The sequence below is a fragment of the Triticum urartu genome, chromosome 5 (assembly GCF_003073215.2).
Source record: "Triticum urartu cultivar G1812 chromosome 5, Tu2.1, whole genome shotgun sequence".
NCBI classification, from domain to species: Eukaryota; Viridiplantae; Streptophyta; class Magnoliopsida; order Poales; family Poaceae; genus Triticum; species Triticum urartu.
The window spans coordinates 576,359,384-576,367,562 of record NC_053026.1 but is presented as its reverse complement, the minus strand read 5'-3'; the positions used below and the strand labels follow the sequence as shown (position 1 = coordinate 576,367,562).

At 44.0% G+C, this 8,179-nt stretch overlaps 1 pseudogene; it reads right to left on the bottom strand.

Moving 5' to 3' along the window:
• Nucleotides 1-1,267: 1,267 nt before the first annotated feature.
• On the bottom strand, nt 1,268-1,878 carry LOC125506087 (annotated as a pseudogene).
• Nucleotides 1,879-8,179: the final 6,301 nt, after the last annotated feature.

Genomic DNA, 8,179 nt, shown 5'->3' with positions numbered 1-8,179 from the left:
TTAAAGCTAAGATCTGGACAATAGAGTGTTGCTAGAAGGATTATATAAATATGAGTCTATGCCAACCAACTAATCATAAAATATAAAAAGCACCTCAAGGAAATTCTTCAAAACAATGAATCTTTCATGCTAATTCATTCAAGAAGCATTCCGGTTGCTTCGAATGTAGTGTTGCTAAAGATGTGTCCTTTTGTTTATATTACTTTCTTTTTACATAACATAGAGCGAAATTGTGGTATTGAGGAATTCCAAGGGTTGGATTTAGAAATTGGGAGGATGGACCTGGTGTTTTTGATACACATGTTGGTAAACGTGATAGTACTCACAATAAAGCTAGACAACATTAGTGGCTTTCAAAAATGAAAGGCAACGTGTGGTACAAGTGATGGATCTTGCTACCAAAAAGCATGGGGAAGAAGAAAGAGCTCATATTCTCATTATTTGGGGTGTTATTAGATTTCTTCTATTACAATCTCTTGTTTTCTTGGTCTTGATGAGAGTTCGAGCTCAAATAATAGGGGACCTTTTGGAGATGATGACTGGCTCATGAAGAAGGATCACACACAATTCCCGTTATCGATTTTTAGCTACAAATATAATTAGATTTTCCATGAAGACCGCTTTCCTCTTTTACTAAGATCACTAGAATGCTTCGACCTCAGAGCTCTAGAGTATTTCATCTCCATGCCCTCGTTTGTCAGCCCATGTGAACCATGTTTCGCCCAGATCAGCCCGCATGTTCACTATCTTTTCGCTAGTTCCAAACCAAAGTAGGCCGCTGACTCGAAGAAATATGCAAGCAAACAACTCACCTAGGCGGAAGAATCGTCATGTTTGCTACGCGTGGAGGGATATACTTAACCGGTGCAGCCCATCAATGGTTAGTTAGTTAATCTATAGTAGTGTAGTTAATCTATAGTAGTGACTGTTCAAACAAGTTCTAGAGAAATATATAACCGTGCATCTGGGACCGAAATAAGTTGGCCGATTTTGCTGGGCCACAGCGTGCGGCCCACGTATGAAATTCTGGAAAAGTCTTCTTTTGTAGCAGATGAACACACATAAGAATTTAGTACCACCTTGGATAGAAAAAAATCTTTTCAGCGGTGAACGGATGAAAAAATTGATGAAACGCACCTTGCTTTATTAGTAGAAGAAGAAAAAGGTATAGATAATAAGTGAGGGCACACAATTTCATACTATATATGTGTATGTACCTCCTCTACATGTAGCTTAATGCGATCAAGGTCTCCATACATGGCATAGTTCATACATCAGACCAAGTGATCTTGAACACTCCTATCTTCTCCTTGAGCCCCAGCGCCTTCCACACCGCCGGCGACACGTCCACATCGTTGTATGGTCTCGGCGGCTTAAAGTTGTGCTCTGCGTCGCAGCCGTACACGGAGCCGCACTCGTCGACGACCTTGGCCAGGACGGCCCGCCCATTCCCGTTGATGTGGATCATCTTGTTGCACATTAGCTTGCCGTCAAGGCGCATCCACCCCGTGGACAGCGCCACCACCAGCTCGCTGTCCTTGTGGTAGAGGTTGTCGCAGAACGATTTGCCGCCTCTGTCTTCACCTCGTGCGAAGCTGTTCAGAGTCAGGATCGCTGGCGTGTCGGCCGACACCGGGGGTGAGCACCTGAACTGCGGGTAGCAGTGCCGTCTTTGCAGCAGACTGAGCCGTGGTCCCTGTTGCAGTCGCCGGATTTTCCATGCAGGAAACCACTGATGTGGCAGCTGCCATGGTGGTGGCATGTCTCCGTAGTAATGTTCGCCCTGCTGATCACGGATGCGGAGATGCCATGGACGTAGAGGTATGATAGGAACATCACGAGAGCAAACACGGGTAGCAGCTTCTTCATTATAGCCATGTCTGCCAGGTAGTCAGGTTGCATGCAAATCGATTCTGCAATTTGTGTGACTTTGCGATGATATTCTTCTTTATATAGGGTCGCCCCAGCCTTGGGGAACAGCAACAGCTGATGTAACTTGTAACTGGGCATATGCTAATTCAGTCATGTTTTTTCGGTTTTGAAACCCACAGATGATACGAGTTTTGCGCCCTTCAGGCTAGTTACATTTGGGCATGCGGTAAATATATTTAAATAGCCTTTCTTCTTCGTTTTAGTGAAGGAAATTTTGGCATGAAGCTTCCATTAATGATCCAGTTGCAGACATTTCTGAACATCCAACTGAATGAGATTCCAAGGTAAGTGGAGCTAACTAACTAGTTGAGACTATCCGTGTCAAGTGTGTCGTACGTTTCCTACTTTCTTATCTTATACCCGAGCATGAAATCTGCCACGATTAAGGCCTCGCTCGGCAACTTTAAAAAATATGCAACAGGATCATTAAATTACATTTGTAGTAGCTCACTTGTAATTACCATTTATATGGCGCGTCGAGGACGGAGGCCACACCAACTCCAACTCATCCAAAGGCGCGTCGGAGTCGGACGACACATCCAAGTGGGAGGAGGCGGCGGGGAGGCGCCGCGAGATACAGGACGGAGGAATCTGGGTGCAGAAGACGCCGGCCTCATCGGGCTTGGGCGACCTCGACGCAGATCAACACGCTCCTCCACCACAAAAGCGTCCCCATGGGAAAGCAAATCAGGTGCACCCTACCAAGAATTCAGATCTGTGTCCCATTTGCAAGTCTCCTGAACATCATCCTGCGCGATGTCCTCAAGCTTTTTGCGAGCGTAGCAATAAGTTAGGATATCTGGCGTCTGTCTGTGTCGAGTTCCTTCCATGGGAGTGCTTCGCTCCCATGTGTGCTTTCCAGTCCAAGGGACAGGGTTTCTACTACATTCACGATTCGTGCACTGCTAGTCAGGTGAAGGAGAGAGCCAACAGTATTGTGGTGACGATTGTAGAGGGGGAAACCTCCACCCGTCAGATGGAGCTTGATTTGAGCGATTACCTTGCAACGGGCTGGAGATGCTCAGCTCATGCTATAGGCCCTGGTGTGTTCGTGGTGAGATTCCCCAATCCTAGGGCTGTAGCTCAAATATGCTATGTGGGGAAAGTCACCTTAAAGAAAAGTGGTGTTGTGATTCATGCCACACAGTGGTCTTTTGCTGCTGGGGCGAAGGGGGTGATGGAAGTAGCTTGGGTGAGAGTTAGCAATGTTCCTTTAGATAAGAGGAGTGAAAGAAATCTTGCATTTGTCACATCTTTGGTGGGTGTCCCCCTGGAAATTGACAATGCCACACTGCATCGCCCTAGCTCTGTTAGGGTCAAAATGGGATGCAGAAATGTGGAGGAAATCCCTGTTGTTGCTGAGGCAGTCCTGGGGGAATATTTCTACGATTTCTACTATGAAGTGGAGCAGGTTTTGGTTAAAGATCCTGATAGGGAAAGAAGATACAGTGAGCTTTACTCAGAACCATGGGGGAAATATTGAAAAAAAGGTGGTTGGGCAGGGGACTCCTGGAGCTAAAGTGAACAATCCCTCTCTTGGAATTGGGCTGGCTCCTTCCACTTCCAAGGGTGAGAGGATTGACACTATTCGGGAGTCTCAAGAAAGCGTTGAGTCAGATGATTCCCTGCACACTACTTTGCTCCTTGAGACTATGGCTCAAGAGCAGAACTTTGAAGAAGGAAAAGTGAGTAACCTTGATAATGTTAAACCTGATAATCATCAGAGAGAGGTGTGTGAAAAGAAAACCTACTATGATGTTGTTAAATCATGTGCACAGGTGAATGGTGCGATGGAAAATCACAAACAAGATGTGCTCGAGGGGGGGGGGGTGGATACAGGGTGGAACTTCCTGAGGAAAATGCAGATGAAGAGGTGATCCCTACCCCTCCTCTGGTCACTGAAGAAAACTTGCGCTTCAGCTTGCGTAATGTGCAGAACAAGATGGAAAGGATGGAGGACAGAGCGGTGGCTGCTGTGAAGAAGAGGAACCTAGAAGGTATACAACAGAACTCAAACTCCTTTGATACGTTATCAAACCCTGATTTAATGCTTAGAGCTATTAAAATGGGAGTGAACATACCTGATACTGATTTTGCCTGCATTGATGTACTTAGAGAACTTGAAAAATGCCGTAACATGGAATCTCAGAATGAGAAGGATAAAAAAAAACTCCGTGCTAGAGAAACCTTTGATTCTGACTAATGCAAAAGGTGATCAAACACCTCTGAATTTGAGATGGGGGATGAAAGTGATATAGAAGAGGAGTGTTTTACTATGGTCGGGTCTAGGAAGAAAAGAGAAAAAAGAACTAATGTAGTGATATCCAGGCCTGTCACCAGGAGCCAAAAAGATAATGATGTTGCAAAGGGAAAAAGGGTAATCCTGTATTGCCTCCTAACATGATTACCAGGAGGGGGAAATAATACAATCAAATGAATGGCATCTTTTGGAACTGCAGAGGAGCAGGGAAGAAAGGAATGGCTACCTGCTTCTCTGATTTAATAAAAGACCATTCCCTTGATTTTATAGGCCTTCAGGAAACTATGAAAAAGAAAATCTCCCCTAAGTTTTTAAGGAATATTGACCACCTGGATAGATATGCGTGGAACCATATCCCCTCTGTAGGCAAGTCAGGAGGGATTTTGTGTGGGATCAAAAAAGAAACTCTTGAAGTGGTATCCTGGGTATCAAAAAACTTCCTTCTGCAGGCTAACATTTATGATGTTAAACAAAAATGCATGTGGGCCCTCATAGTGGTCTATGGGGCTTCCCAGGATGATAGAAAAAATGATTTCCTAGAAGAATTGATATATGTATGCTCTCAATTACCTGTCCCCTATATAGTGGGTGGAGATTTCAATATCCTTCGCAATAGTGGTGAAAAAAACAAGAATATGTCTCACTCCCAATATACAGATAAGTTCAACTCTATTATTCAGTCCCTCAAGCTGAGAGAAATACATATGGGAGGAGGTAAATACACATGGTCTAATAAACAGAAGCACCCTACTCTGGAGAAGTTAGATAGAATCCTTATGAGCTTTGATTGGGAAGACTTGTTCCCCTTGGTAACCGTCCCAAAACTAGTTCGAGACGTCTCAGATCATAACCCTTTGCTTTTAGAAACGGGGTCTGTGAAACCAGGCCCCTCTCACAATTGTGAGTTCAGATTTGAGTTGACGTGGCTTAGTAATGAGGACTTTTATATTAAAGCCAAGAAGATTTGGGAACAACCAGTTAAATCCGAGGATCCTATTGATGTGCTCAATATCAAGCTCAAACGTATTAAAAAATATTTCAAAGGATGGGGGGCTCATTCCTTTGGACATGCCAGAAAAAAAATGTATTAAAGAAGAGCTAGAAGAGATCGAGAGGCTAGAAGAGGAGGGACCTCTTGAGCCAAAAATATATGACATAAGGGCCAACCTGAATGCAGAGTTGAATGATTTGTTGTTTACGGAAGAGCTATTCTGGTTACAACAATCTAATGAGCGTTGGTTGCTCAAAGGAGACCGAAATACAACCTTCTATCATAGGGTGGCTAATGGCAGAAAACGGAAAAATACCATCCACTCTTTCACGGCGGGGGTTGTGACTATTGAGGGCACGCAAAATCTGTTGGCTCATGCCACTTCCTTTCATAAGGATCTTTTTGGCCCTGCTAGAGGTAATATGTTTCAGTTATCTCCTGATACATGGTCAGAAGAGGAGAAACTTAGTGAGGAAGATAATATTTTACTCACACAAGAATTTACTGAGGAAGAGGTGAAAAAAGCTTTATTTGGCATGAAAAGCAATAGAGCTCCGGGCCCGGACAATATACCGGCCGAATTCTATATGCATTGCTGGGAGTTTGTAAAAAATGACATCATGCGCCTATTTGACGCTTTTCATGCAAATAAACTTGATATAGCTCGCCTAAACTACGGGACTATTACCTTGATACCAAAAATGAAAGGGGCTAGCAAAATCCAGCAATATCGCCCCATTTGTCTATTGAGGTGTCCTTATAAATTGATTACCGAAGTTATGGACAATCGGGTGGCATTCTATGATGACAAACTGATTAGCGGGCATCAGAATGCGTTCATCAAGCAGAGAAACATTATGGATGGGATCCTATCCCTTCATGAAATACTGCATCATACTCATCAAAAGAAGAGGGTTGGTGTGGTCTTGAAACTAGACTTTGAGAAAGCCTACGACAAAATCAACTGGGATTTTCTGCTGACTTGTCACCGAGATCGGGGATTTAGTCTAACTTGGTGCGGTTGGGTGAAAAATATCTTACATAATGGCACTGTGAGTGTTAAGTTGAACAATGAGAAAGGCCCATACTTTCAAAGTTACAAAGGGGTACGGCAAGGTGACCCCCATTCCCCGTTCTTGTTTAACATGGTTGTGGAGGCCTTATCAAAGATGGTCCGCAATGCACAAAAAGAGAAACTTATCACTGGGTTAGCTCCTGACCTGATTGAGGGTGGGGTGGCTATCCTTCAGTATGCAGACGACACGGTCATCTTCTTTGAACATGATAGAGAGGATGCGATGAACTTGAAACTGTTACTTTACTTGTTTGAACTCATGTCAGGTTTGAAAATTAACTTCATGAAAAGCGAAATCCTATGCATTGGAGGGGACGATGATACTTTGGCATTCCATGCCGACCTTTTCAATTGCCAGATAGGTCATTTTCCTATGAAATACATGGGCGTTCCTGTTAGCTATTCCACCCTTCGGGGTTTACACTGGGATTTTGCTGATGAACGATTTCTGAAATGCTGTGAAGCATGGATTGGTAATGCAGCATCCTCTGGAGGGAGGCTTATTCTTCTCAATTCCTCACTTACCAGTATCATATACTTCTATATGTCTATGTTCTTGCTACCTAAGATGGTCATTGCAAAGTTAGACAAACATCGTAAACGTTTCTTTTGGCAAGAACACGATGGTCGTAAGAGATATCATCTGGTGAGGTGGGCTAGAATATGTAGATCTAAGAAAAAGGGTGGATTGGGGGTGAAAGACCTCCAGAAACAAAATATCAGTTTACTCACCAAGTGGTGATGGAAACTGGAGACACAGCAAGGGCTGTGGCAAGATATTATCCGTGCTAAATACTTGAACAAAGACACAGTGGTGTCCGTTAAGTGCAAATTCAGTGATTCACCTATTTGGAAGGCGATTATGAAAGTAAAAGAGTACTACCTAGCTGGGAGAGGCATTGAAATAAATTCTGGTAATATTGCCAGACTTTGGAAGGACCCTTTAAATAATGAGCCTCCACTGCAACAAAAATATCCTACGCTATATAACATTTGCAATGATCAAGATATCACAGTTGCAAAATTTAAAAATGGTGAGGGGGCAAACTTCTTCCGTCGGCAACTCCACTCCCTGTTGGTAACTCAATGGGATGAGCTGAGAGCTACAGTTGCCTCTTGGCACCTAGCAGATAGCTCGGACCAAGTTGTGTGGACCCTGTGGGGAAAGAAGAGATTCGCGACCAAATCTATGTATGAGTACTTGGAAAGAAATCTAGCTGGGTGCAACTACAAGTGGATTTGGAAAGCTAAAATCCCACTTAAAATCCAAATTTTCCTTTGGCAGCTGTTCCAAGATGCTGTCTTGACAAGAGATGTCATGAAGCGAAGACGCTGGGCTGGTAACCCGAAGTGCTCTTTCTGTAGAGATAGAGAGACCTCTCAACATTTATTCTTTACGTGCCCTGTAGCTAGAGTGGTTTGGAGGACGGTGGGCTGTGCTTTGGGCACTGATAAATGCCCAAACACTATTTGGCAGTTTTTCTCCTGGTGTTACATGTTTTTACCTGATGGTGAAAGATTCTACACCTTCGGTTTAGTGGCCATTTGTTGGGCAATTTGGAATTGTCGCAACCAAGCTACCTTTGAACAGAAAAAGATTAAAACCCCCTTTGCTATGAGTTTTTCAGCATGTGGCTTCATGTCTTATTGGAAAGGGATGATGAATGGAGAAGATCGGGCGATGATGGAACGGGGATCCAAGATGCTGAAGGCCAGTGCTTCAGCCATGATGAGGATCTGCGCAGCACCGAGTGAGAAGACGCTGATCTGATGGGAGATCCTGGTTGCGCTCTGAAGTTGAAAAAACTGGGTTCCAACGTCGCTCCAAGATGTTTCGCTGCTCCTGCGTGGGCATAGTTGTGTTGCTCCTGCGCGAGCCCTACTGGAGTCTCCTATACTCTATTATGTCTGATGTTTGATG